The sequence below is a fragment of the Rhinichthys klamathensis genome, unplaced genomic scaffold (assembly GCF_029890125.1).
Source record: "Rhinichthys klamathensis goyatoka isolate OS25496 unplaced genomic scaffold, OSU_Roscu_1.1 h1tg000281l_1, whole genome shotgun sequence".
Lineage (NCBI taxonomy): Eukaryota > Metazoa > Chordata > Actinopteri > Cypriniformes > Leuciscidae > Rhinichthys > Rhinichthys klamathensis.
Genome location: NW_026606800.1, coordinates 7,690,311 through 7,702,887, shown reverse-complemented (window position 1 = coordinate 7,702,887; position 12,577 = coordinate 7,690,311).

The window sequence follows — 12,577 nt, the reverse complement described above, 5'->3', positions numbered from 1 at the left end:
GTCTGATACACATTGATGAAGTGACGTTTCACTCATAGTGACCGCAGGCAGAAAACAAAAGAATAGGAAGTATCATCAGCAAAACTTGAAATGGCTCAGCGATTTACAGCAGAGCAAAACATCTACTCGAACTGAACACTTCCAAGCTCCAAAAAATAACAAAATATGCTTAATGTTATTCTTCTGTAATTGTTCTCTCTTTATATTATCGGGGCATGTAGAGAGATCTATCCATGTTAGATTTAGAGCCGGGTCGCTAAAGACCCGAAAATGTAATCATGATTGGCGAAACATTTATGCATTTAAGGCTTAAATTGTCCAGTAATTTAGCATGTCTTACAGTGTAAACAAGTACAATAACATATGAAAACACTTTATTAGAAGCTAAATTGTTTAGTGGTGGAAATGACACCACAACTGTGAGACAGTAAAATATAAGACTAAATATTGAAATTGTTTATGATAAATTCCCTAATTAGTTTTCAATCTATACATAAAAGCCATCTGAAAAGAGCAAAACATGATGAAGGAATCAAAAGCATTTCAAAATCAGTTTGAATGTGATCTTCATATAACAAAATTAAAATAAAAACTGAATCTGTTACTTAAAAAGTAAATAAACCCCTAGGACGCCCTGCTGATTGGGATATGACATTTTATGCTTCTGTTGTGAATCCTCTGATTGCATCTGTCTTTTCTCACAAAAGCTGTGTTCACCAGCTCCCCCAAGGTTAATGGAACAAAAAGAATGGAGCTGTGAGAATGTCCATCAGTCTGTGCATTGGCAAAAGGAGAGCATTTCTTATGTGAAGGTCTTGCCCTGCCTCTGTAAAGAAATTGGTTATTTAGTCAAGATGAATTATATGAATCTCTGTTTTCCAAAGAATGTCTGTGTTATCTTATGTTGTAGTGGGATGAACCAACAGATTTCTGAGAAACAGGGATGCATGTTCTCTCTAATTTTGAGGGGATTTTGACAGGCATATTTTGTAAATGCTTTTTAATGACCAGACTGGATGGTGTATTAAAGGTTTAGTTCACCCAAAAATGAAACTTCTGCTAATTACTCACCCTCATGACGTTCCAAAACCGTAAGACTTTTGTTCATCTTCGGAACACAAATAAAGATATTTTAAATAAAATCTGAGCGACTTCTGTCCCTCCATAGACAGCTACGCAACTACAACTTTGATGCATCAAAAAGTTCATAAAGAGATCATAGATGAACAGAGATTTAATTTATCAATCATCAACGCACACATCAGTTAAACGGAAGCTCAAGGGTGCTTACTTGACGTGCCAATGAGGTTCATTCTCGTGTTACGCAGCAAGTTTGAGCTTGAATAAAAGCCTAAATTCAATCTGTTCATAAAGTGATTGTGTGTCTTTTCAAAAAAAAAAGTTGACTAAACCGCTCAATTCATAAGGATTAGTTTTATGATCTCTTTATAAACTTTTTGAAGCGTCAAAAAGGTAGTTGCGTAGCTGTCAGAACTGGCTCTAATTTTATTAAAAACGTCTTCATTTGTGTTCCGAATGAAAGTTTTACAGGTTTGAAATGACACAAGGTTGAGTAATTAATGACCGAATTTTCATTTTTGGGTGAACTATCCCTTTAAGGCTGTTTGTGATGGAAAAATCATTATAATGTCGCATACTGACTCACTAGGGATTTAGATTTGTAAACTTAACAAAAACTGGCTCCCGTGTACCAACAGTGCACACAGTCATGAATTCAATCCTGGACAATGGGGGAGTGCAAAAAGAGGTAACACATGTTTCCTGTCGTGCTACTTTATAAATTGTGGCAAGTGGAAGTGGGAAGGTCAAGGGCTATATTCCCATTTCACGAGGGAGCAACAAAGAGATTAAAGCTTCGAAACTTAAAGCAGGAACTCTTAAGTCACGTGTTGACTTGAACAGACTGAACAAAACGTCTAATGGAATTACATTTAAAAATACACTTAACATAAAAAATTGCTAAAACATTTCCTCATGTTTCTAACGTAACATTTTGTTTTTGCCTTTTTTGTGATGTTGACAATTATGTGGAGAAATGTGATTGGGGAAAATGTTACAAAGTAGATTTAAAGTCACATCAGCCAAATTAGCATCCCGTTGCTTGATATGTACTGGAGAACATGTTAACCAAGCAGTGGGCCACAGCTCAGAAGCTTTTGCTATTACAATGATGTCATTTAACACAGTTGTTGTATACACTATTCCATTCAAAAGATTGGATTCGTTAAACATTTAAACATTTTTGAAAGAAGTCTTCAATATAAGATAAAAAATAAAATGGTTATACTGTAAAACATTATCACAGTTTTTTTTTTCTATTTGAATACATTTCAAAGGTTTTCTATTTTTAATGCATTTTAAAATGTAATTTATTCCAAGACAAAAGCTGAATTGTCAGCATCATTATTCATGATCCTTCAGAAATCATTGTAATATGCTGATTTGCTGCTCAAGAAACATTTCTTATTGTCAATGTAAAAAACAGTTGTGCTGTTTAATATTTTTCTAGAAAAAGTGATTCATTTCTTTCAAGATTTTTTGATGAATAGAAAGCTCAAAAGAAATACATTTTATGTATATTTTTTATAACAACGTCTTTCTATCACTTTTGATGAATTTAATGCCCCCTGCAGCTGAAAAAAAACCTTTTGTGTGAAAATCTTACTGGCGGGAGATATAGGCCTACAATGTTTTTATAATGGTCAAACATACTGTATGTCTGAATATTTGGATCTGTATGACAGATATTTGAATATAATATCTTAAATATTTATTAACTAAGACACCAGCATGTAAAAGTTTGCAGTTTTGTTGGACATAACAAACCGACAACTTTGTAAAAACAGAACGACATTCTTTATTTCAATTGTGAAAGAAACTTAGTGGCTGTAAAACTCTTTTCCAACAATAATATTTTCCTCCAAATAAAGTCTGTGCTCCTTTACATTATTAATGTGGGGTGTCTGACTGCAAAGTTGTTTGTGCAGATTTAGAAAAAAATTGCAGAGCTGTTAGACAGAAGTAATTGGTCTTTAATCAGCAATAAAATACACAGAGGTTTTAAGCAAAACATATGCATACTGCCAAGATCATCCATCAAGAAACGAGAAATGTTTACATGAAGCACAGGAAGGCTTGACGGGACATTACAGAGAACATAGCATGAGACTTTGATAATATTTTAACCTCTGTCCTCCACTCGCCCCCATATTGTACAATAAAAAAGCAGATGGTAACAAGGTAAACTGATTATACTCAATTAGTTCTGGTCATTATTTAACAAAGAGGCCTAACCTCTAAGAGTATTGATTCAGTTCCTGCCAGATTTGGCCACCCCAACTTCTATAAAACAACTCTGGCCAATACAATGTCTTTGATATTTTCCCTTTATGATAAATTGCAGCCAATTCATCACCCAGTAATGTTTTAAGCCTAGTTTAGCACCGTTTTATGATAAAAGTAGAGGAAGGACAGCCAGTGGTTCACTACAGCATTCCATGCAAGTCATCAATTTAAATCAGCCCACGGGGACTTACGAGCTACACAGAACCTATAAACCATCTGAAGCGTGATACTTGCAGAAGATTGGGGAAATGCAGTTTACCTCTTTAGACTCTAAAGGGAAAGTCATGAGGTTTGGGGGAGAACAGTGAATTTAGAAGCGTGCCTTATAGAATTAACCCCACTGCCTCGACACTACCCAAAGGGACACATGTCAGGGTGATCTAATGGGGTTAACCTTAACTACAAAAGCAGCCGGAGTACGCTTATAAAGGAAAAGTATCAGAAGATGAGAGGCACCTCACTTGACAGACATTTTTAGAGCTTCTCGGTTAGCTACTTCAACTGCTGAAGATTTGAGTGGGTGCTCTCAGACAGAAGCCAAAGCAATAAGACCGTAAGCACAGCAAGTGCCAAAGCCAACAAAGGTGAGCCGCCCGGCTTAAAATGCACCGTGGAGTTAAAACTTCTGGTTCTTCAAAACTAAGGTGCTCCTAAATAAACTTTAAACCCATTTTGTTGCACATATTTGCATAAAAAACTGCTGTGACAGACAATAAGGTTAAAGCCACATACTGTATGAAAACCAGTGTTGTAGAATAACCACCTGTTTAAGTGCAGCATTTTAGCGGTTTGTTTTACAACCACAACATTTATAACCCAAATCTGTCATTTTTGCAGTCATATTAAACATACTGTGGTTTGAAATATTCCCTGACAGCCGAAAATCCAGATTTATATGGTTTGCTGAGCACCATTTGTGCATCAAATGATTGTGTCTTTGTTCTTAATCTGACATTCGTCATGGTGATTTGTGTGATGGGAGTGAGAACATATCTCTCACTAAATGAGAAAGGCACAGATAAAAAATAATTCAGTGTGCAGCAAAGTATTTGTCCATCTTGAGTGAGAAATCAGGCACTTAAGACCATTTAAGTAGATCTGAGGCCAATTTCTAATTTCTTTTTCAAATAACATTTTTGCCATTGCTATGGGTTCCCCTGGAATAGGAAAGGCAAGTGAAATCATAATTTTATCTGTGTGTGTACAGCCTACGATTTGATGTCTCGGATTATCTGTGCAGCATTATTGTTGATTTCAACTTCATATAAGTTATGTATTATGACCGTAGCAAAAGTTACAAATAAAAAAGTAAACAGTTAACAGATTGACAGTATCTGCATCACAAACAATAGACATAAAAAGTTGGTCAGTTTAAGGAAAGATTTAAGTAAAGCAACAAATTCAACCAATATATCATTTGAGAGTGGAATTCATTATTAATGAAATAGCTGTATTACAGACAATTATCTGGCAAACTATGCTCAGAAACTCAGGTAAAGATGGGGGTGGGTATTACTAAGTTTTCAACTTACATACAGGAAAGGCCAGCTGTAAATATAGCACTCAGACTAGATGTACAGACAGATCATGCAGGGCTCTGGTCTGGATATCTGCTGATAAGCATTAATACACGAGTCTGCAGGTCCACATTCTGACCTGTTTCCACTGTCACTGCTCTCCTTACCCTGACTTTGACATAGTACAGGACAAGCCCTGTGACCAGCTGTAAATATTTGTTTGGTCACTTGAGCTATACAAAATGGAAACATTGCCTATTCTTTGAAACAAGCAATTCCATTAATATAAAAATAAGTCAACAATGACCGTATTTTATGCTTATAATGTTAAATATTTCTGAATGTTGAATGTTAATTGTGGTGGAATTGTTAAATAATGTGATATTATCTGATATCTGTGTTCAAGTTTGCTACCAGGCCAAGCTGGTAGCTTCAGTGATTCTCTTTCTACCGCTGTTTTATTGATTCGTTGCTGGAATGCTGTCAGGAACATATCAAAAATGAAGGTGCACAACTCCCCCAGTTTGCCAGGCTGGATGTTCCATTCCTTGGCAGAATTCCCAACTAGGCCGATAAGACCAGATATATCTGGACTAGAAAGCTTTACACTCCTCTCTCTTTGGGAATGTTAATAAATATTTGGGACAGACTACTATTGGTTTCAATTCAGTAGAATTTTGTGTGAAATTTGGGTATGAATAATCAATATCCCAAAGAAATAAAAATCCAAAACAAGTTTAAATCACAAATTATTTATAATTATAAATGAATATTTCACCTGAAATGAATTATTTACTCATGTCGTTCCAAACCTTTCTTTCTTAATATGAAGAGATATTGCATATGGCATACAGATTTGAGGAGGGGTGAGTAAAAGATGACTTCTTTTTTTGTTGTTGGCTGAAATGAAACACAACGGCTACAGTTACTTGTAATAAAACGGAGACCACTTCTCGCTTTCACACCCAGTATTATGCATTTTTGTCAGGATGTTGACACTCCTTGACAGTCTGCGTGTGTGAGCTTATGAATGCTGGCCTTTATACCAGCCATGCAGTGGAGTACAGCCAACTCCCACCTTTTAATTTAAGGTGGAGGAAAAAAGAAAACAAAGTATCACATGGTCTTTGTGACAGCAGTGTCCTGTTGCAGATGAAGGCTGTTGAAGTCTGTCTTGGTTTTGGGTTCCTCAAAAAGAAAATACTGTTATGCATGCTATAATCAATTTTAATGTACTTTATGTTACTCCTGAATTTGACTGGTGTGTTTTTACTCAAAACATCTTAAGGGACTCATTTCACTTTTACATTCGCATTTGAGATTTGGATGCAAGCTATACATATCTTTTATTTGATTTTTTTTAAATGTATTGCTTCCGACTTTAAAATGAACCCAGAAAGGAAGCATGTTTGGCTTTTGTGGGGTTTCAGTGCTCATTCCTCCATTGATCTTGTGTTTGGTTACGCTATAGTCCAAAACGATAGTAAAGCAAGAGCTAGTGTTGGGGCGGGGGTGGAAGTCGAAGGTTGTGGATGGTCTCTCCCCTCATCCACTTGCACAAAGAAGGGCTTTCTTTCCTCATCCCTTTGCTTTCTTAACTCTTACTGCCATTAAACCCCCAGCGCTCCACGGTTCATTGAGAACACAGTGGCTACCCAGTGGAGCACTGCTGCTCTGGTTGGTTTAAAGACACAGCAGGATCACACCAAAACCCCTTCCCAGGCCTTGATCCCTCTGGGCAGGGTAAGAGTGTCTCACCTCTGTGCCATGTCAAAGGAAAAGGTTCTGAATCATTCATAATATTTATATAATTAACCACCATGTTATTAAAACCCCATGATGTTTGAGCAAAATATTCATGGCAATTTTGAAACTAACTTGTTTTTTCCCTTTAAATTATTTTAATGTGTTCCTCTGAACTAATCAAAAGTAGGCGTAACTTTATCCTAATATTTTACCACTATTTTATTTTATTTGACGTTCTAGTAATGTTGTTTCTGTTTGGAGTGAATTTGACCCTGGGAAAAAAGCATTGTGGAAAAATACAATACAACAGAACATGAAAGTTAATCAGCTATCAAGATCTTCACTGCAGACTATGTGGGCTGGTGCTTTTCATTTTTATTTAGTTCCTGAATCAACATTGTTGTAATGTGTTTTATTCTCTCAGGATCATTAGAAGGTCATAAGCGTAAGCCACAAAATGTTGTGGAAATGTTTCGCTTTGTATTTCCAAAATTAATAGAAAAGCGTATGCTTGTTTGAAAGCAAAACATAGTCGACGTTTATTTTTTCCCACATGAGAACAATGCCAAAAACCAACATTTATGACCACTAACTGCGTGACTGCTCCAGCATGCAGATGGTAAACATTAAAAGCAATACAGCGTTCTCATAAATGAAAAGAGTCGTTTTTCTCACAGCGGTTTTCTTCTATGTAAACCATGCAGTGTATGTAATTGGCAATTAAAACAGAGGTTAACGGGCATCCTGGTGCATGCGTGTGGTTGGATACAGAACACATATGTTACAGGTGGCTCTTCTTTTGCTTTATTATGATCATGCTTCTCCGGAAAACAGTTTAATTGAATCCTATTTTAAGTAAATTATCCCTCATATTAAATGGCTACTCAGAAAATGGACAAGGAGTATTGATTTGATTTGAAATTATTTAATAATTTTACCTTTATATAGCTTACACTAAGAAAAATGTAACATTATAATCCATTACCACCATGTCTAAAACAATCAGCCTATAAAAAACATCCATGAATTAGTGTCTCCAATTGGCATTGGGTATTTTCCAGATCATCTCTCAAATCAAATCAAACCAGCTATTAGGCTAACTGAAAGGGAACTTTATCAGGATGCATAGTATCCTGGATCCATGACATAACTGGGCTTTAAAAATAATAATCTGCCTGCCTCTATGGAAATTTAACATATAATCTGCCTGGCTCTATGGAAATTTAGGGGTGTCCTGACTTATGCCCCCTGTATTTTAAGGAAGAATATTTATTTATTTATTTATGATACATTATGCATTCACAAAGAAAATTGGTGTCCTTAAAGGTTGGATTTTTCCTATTTTATTTTTTAAATAAGGCATTAAGAGCATTAAGATGATTTTTTATTCCTTTTTTTAGTCAACTTTAGCATGGGGGTATTCACTTATGCTAAGCACTGTACACTGTAAGTTTATGAGTTGATTCATCCGCATTTTAATATGCCTCTTTACATAGAGCTTTTTAGATGGATGCCGAGGCTTTTTAGGTCGGGTAGAATCTGCGATCTCTGACCTAATTTGTTTGCCGGCCTCCGTGGCTACAATACGCTGTGTTTTCTGCCAGCTGGCAATCTGGGGTGTCGAAATACAATTGGGTGAATAAATTGGCAGTGGGCAGAATCCCACAGACCAAAACAAAAACAGACATTCCGACACGGAAGTAGAATAATTGGCTGTAACATTGTTTTTCAAAGAAACAAATGTGAACTTAGATGGTTTCCTAAATATCTGAAAACTTTTTATGGTAATTTTGTGCTTTAGTACAGTCAAAAAGTTACATACAGCACCTTTGATGAATTTAACCACTTGTACATGCATAATACAAAAAGGAGAATTGTGTTTAATTTACCTAATTTTCCTTCCTAATAACACACAAAACACAAGCTATTCACTCGGTCCGGATCATTGAATCAGTTGCTCACTGCTGTTGGATAAGTTGAATTCACAAATCATCCGATGCGACATAATACGATTCAATAGGTTCAATAAAAATAATCGGCTCAAATAATGATTTGTTCATAAACTGGACATCGTTATCGAGTCATAGAGCAGGTCTTTATTTTTTTCACTTTAAAGTCTGCATGAAACAGAAGTCGTGAAAGTCTTTTCTTCCCTATTTAAGTGAAACGGCTTCTCGAACAAGAAAAAAAATGTCACTTGATTGTGACCATTTGTAATTGATTGGATCGTTGATTCATCATTGTAGTTTGCTATTGCTGTGATCTCATGTGAGTGACAGGTTGTCCCGCCCTCACACCAGTAAACACGTCATCAGAGAAGAGATGTTGCTGCAAGTGGAAGAGGAAGTTTTGATTACAATGGCACATGAATTAAAAAATAATAATAATGATGTGCACAGATATATCATTTTTAATAATTACTGCAATATTACATAAATAAAGAAAAGAAAGAATTGTTCATTTTGATTTCATGGTGACGTTTCCTGTTTTAGAAACACTTAAGGCCACCTAAATCATGAGTTAAGGATTATCCCAGGTCTGAGGAGGCAAGCAGCAATGTCATGACACAGTGAAAATAATCCCTTCTAGTTAAAGACAGACACGGTGACTGTGCTCTTAGAAGCAACAAGTCAAATCCCAGAGATTGGTTTTAACGGGACTGTGTTGCAGGGAGTGCAGCTGTCATTGAGGTTGATTGAATGTATTTATGTTAACTTTTGGAATGTGTGCAGAGACTCTGACAGCATGCTGGAGGCAAACCATAGGGCAGTGCACTGGGGTTTAACGGCTCTCGATGACTCCTATTAAACTAACCGACCATGAATTCAAGTAGTATTTTTTTTATTTTTTTTTATAGTGCAACTTCTGTGATCTTGTAAAATATATATTGGTGGTGGGTGGCAATCACTGGCATTCTTGGGCTGTTTCTAAGTGTAAAAAACAACATACAGAGAACACACACGAAATGCAACGACCCACTAGTGTTAGGATGGCAGGTCAAGACAGAAAGAATGTAAACATTCTTCAACTTCAGAAAAACCTGATTCAGGGAAAGGAGGCTGATGTGTATAATTAATGAGGGTCTGTAAAAGGCATAGTTTAGTTAAAATGTTATTATTTACCTTCATGTTGTTCCATTCTTTGCACATTCATGGCAGCTTATGAGAAGTCATTCTTTTTAAGTTCACAAACGGTTCACAAAACCGATTTGAGTCATTTGCTCATGAATCGGGTTTATCGGACTCACGAGTTCACCACTACTGACTCAATCAAATTCTCTTTGCACAGCTCACAGCTCACAGGAGGGAAAAATCTGTTTTGTCACATCAAAACTACAGTATCATATGGCTATCAGAAGACTTGGAATACAATGCACAAGATACATGGATGACTTCTATGATACTTTGGTTCTCAAAGTACAAATGCTGGACATTGGAAAGCTTTGGGTGAGAAAATGATGACAGATTTTTAAAGTTTTTAAGATTTTTAAACTTATTTCTTTAAAACTTCTGTGAATACAAAAATTCATATGTTGTCAGAGCAATAGCCTGTGCTTCAGGCGACCCTAGTTCAAGTTCCGGCTCAAAGTCCTTTGCCAGTCCTGTTCCCCTCTCTCTCCTTCCCATTGCTTCCTGTCTCATATATACTCATAAAAGGCCAAAAAATAAAGCTTAATAAAACTCAGAAAGGATGGGGTGAAGACATAACCCATGTCTTCATCATTTCTCAGAAATCTCTCCGTGAATCCCTGAGAAGAATGTGACTACCACAACACCCCCAGTTTGTTCCGTGTTGTGTACCACAGTTTTTGTTCACTGATTGCAAATAAACTGTCCCCTCAGGAATTTTAATCTGTTGTACAAAGTCCAGGGACTTAACAGTGCTTTCAGTTTCAAAATGAAAGTCGGGAAGATCCAGTGTTGGCTAAAGTCTACACAGCCAAGTTTGAAGGAAAATCGGAGTATATAATGCAGACTAAACTCAAATAGAAACTGGAAAATGCTGTCTTGTGGTTGAATGACATTAAAATGCAATGAATATTAAAACGATTCATCAAAAGTGTCTTTCGCTCTCTGTGGTAGACAGACATGGATTAAGAGAGATTTGAATCTGTCTGATGCAAACTGAGTTTGGTAAAAAAAGAGAAAATATTACTAATAAGATGTGTGCTTTTACACACAGATTTTTAGATGAAGGGAATTCAAAACACACCACACTTGCATTCACACACTTTTTCCTCACATCTGGCCAAGAAGAAAGATCTCACTCATAACCTTGAATGTTTTAATTGCTGTCTGCCTGGATTCTTACATTACCACTGCCATAAATGAGACACTACAAGTTGTCATAGTCCTCAATGCTGATGTCTAGCCACTCCCTTAAGACAAAACTTGACTTAGACAAGAGATGCTGCTAGAGATGAAAATTTGCTGAGGCTGTTATTCTGGTCCAGTAGACTGGAACAATCTTTGATGGTTAGGGTAGGTCATGTCTCTTAGCAGCTTGGATCCTCCCTTCGGCATTGCTTTAAGATCACAGCAATTATATGTGATGTTATCTCAGCAACCTTGAGATCAGAGGAAACTGTCTAGTGAATTCCAGGCCAGAACTGGGACAGCTTGGGTCTCTTCTTTCCCTTTTGTGTATTTCACGTTTTTTTTAAACCGGGGTTTAGAAAATTTGAGAGAACAGAAACTTTTTTTTTTAAATCGTTTTCTTTTTCATTTTTAGTGCTGTCATGTTATAACTTTAAAGGTGCATGACATTTTTTTTTTACTGTATAAAGCATAAAAATACCATAATATGTTTGCGATTTAGGAAACATGCTAAGATGACAAACTTGTTTCTCCGAAAAACAATGCTACAGCCAATTATTCTACTTAATTGTGCGTTCCGTGTCGGAATGCCTGTTTTAGTTTTAGTCTGTGTGATCCTGCCTGCTACTTGACAGTTGGCGGGAAATACAGCGCATGGAAGCCAGCAAACAAACTAGGTCAGAGATCGCAGATTCTACCTAACCCAAAAAGCCTCGACATCAATGCACCAAAAAGCTCTATATCCAGAAACTGAAAAATCAACTCATCAACTTATCTGTCGCCTTCCATTTTTTGATTGTGCTTGTTCCTGTTGCGTGTCCCAATTTGGCAATCTGCGTGAGCGTCGCATGACTCGAGGCGGGAGAAACAATTAATTTTTTTAATTTTTGACTGCAGTACCCATTTCAACCACTAGCTTTCAGCCAATATTACATACTGCACTTTTAAATAATTAAACTATTTTTAGCAGTATTTTAAAAAAATATTTTGGGGTATATAATTATAAGTATATAATTATACTTTACAAATATGAATCTGAATTTAATTGAAAATGTTTATCTTCAGGTTTATACATCTAACCATAATAGCAGGTTAAAGAAAATGCAATGTCAACTAGCAAATATTTCAATACAGCGACAGTATAAAAGCCATTGAAGCCACACACAGTTTAAATGAGTAGCTACACTACATGAAAGTATAGCTACCTTCAGCTATCATCATATTAGGAGATCTTATTAGACATCAAAAAGTATGAAAACCCCTGGTATATATTAGGAATTTACAAACAAATGTGAGCAGTCATAACTGATTTTTTTTTTAAGTGGGCCAAATTCCAATGCCTTAAAGACCACAGATGAAACAAAAACAGAGTAATGAAAGGACAATGGGTTAAATAGATAACAGTTATATGTCTGTTATAATTAGAGTTTATAGCCTACTGGAGTCACATTTGAAAAGAAATTTAAAAGCAGAGCGTGGTTCCATCCTGAGAGAGAGAGAGAGAGAGAGAGAGAGAGAGAGAGAGAGAGAGAGAGAGAGAGAGAGAGAGAGAGAGAGAGAGAGAGAGAGAGAGAGAGAGAGAGAGAGAGATTTGGATCCGCATCTATTCAGGGCAGTTTTCACATTATGACT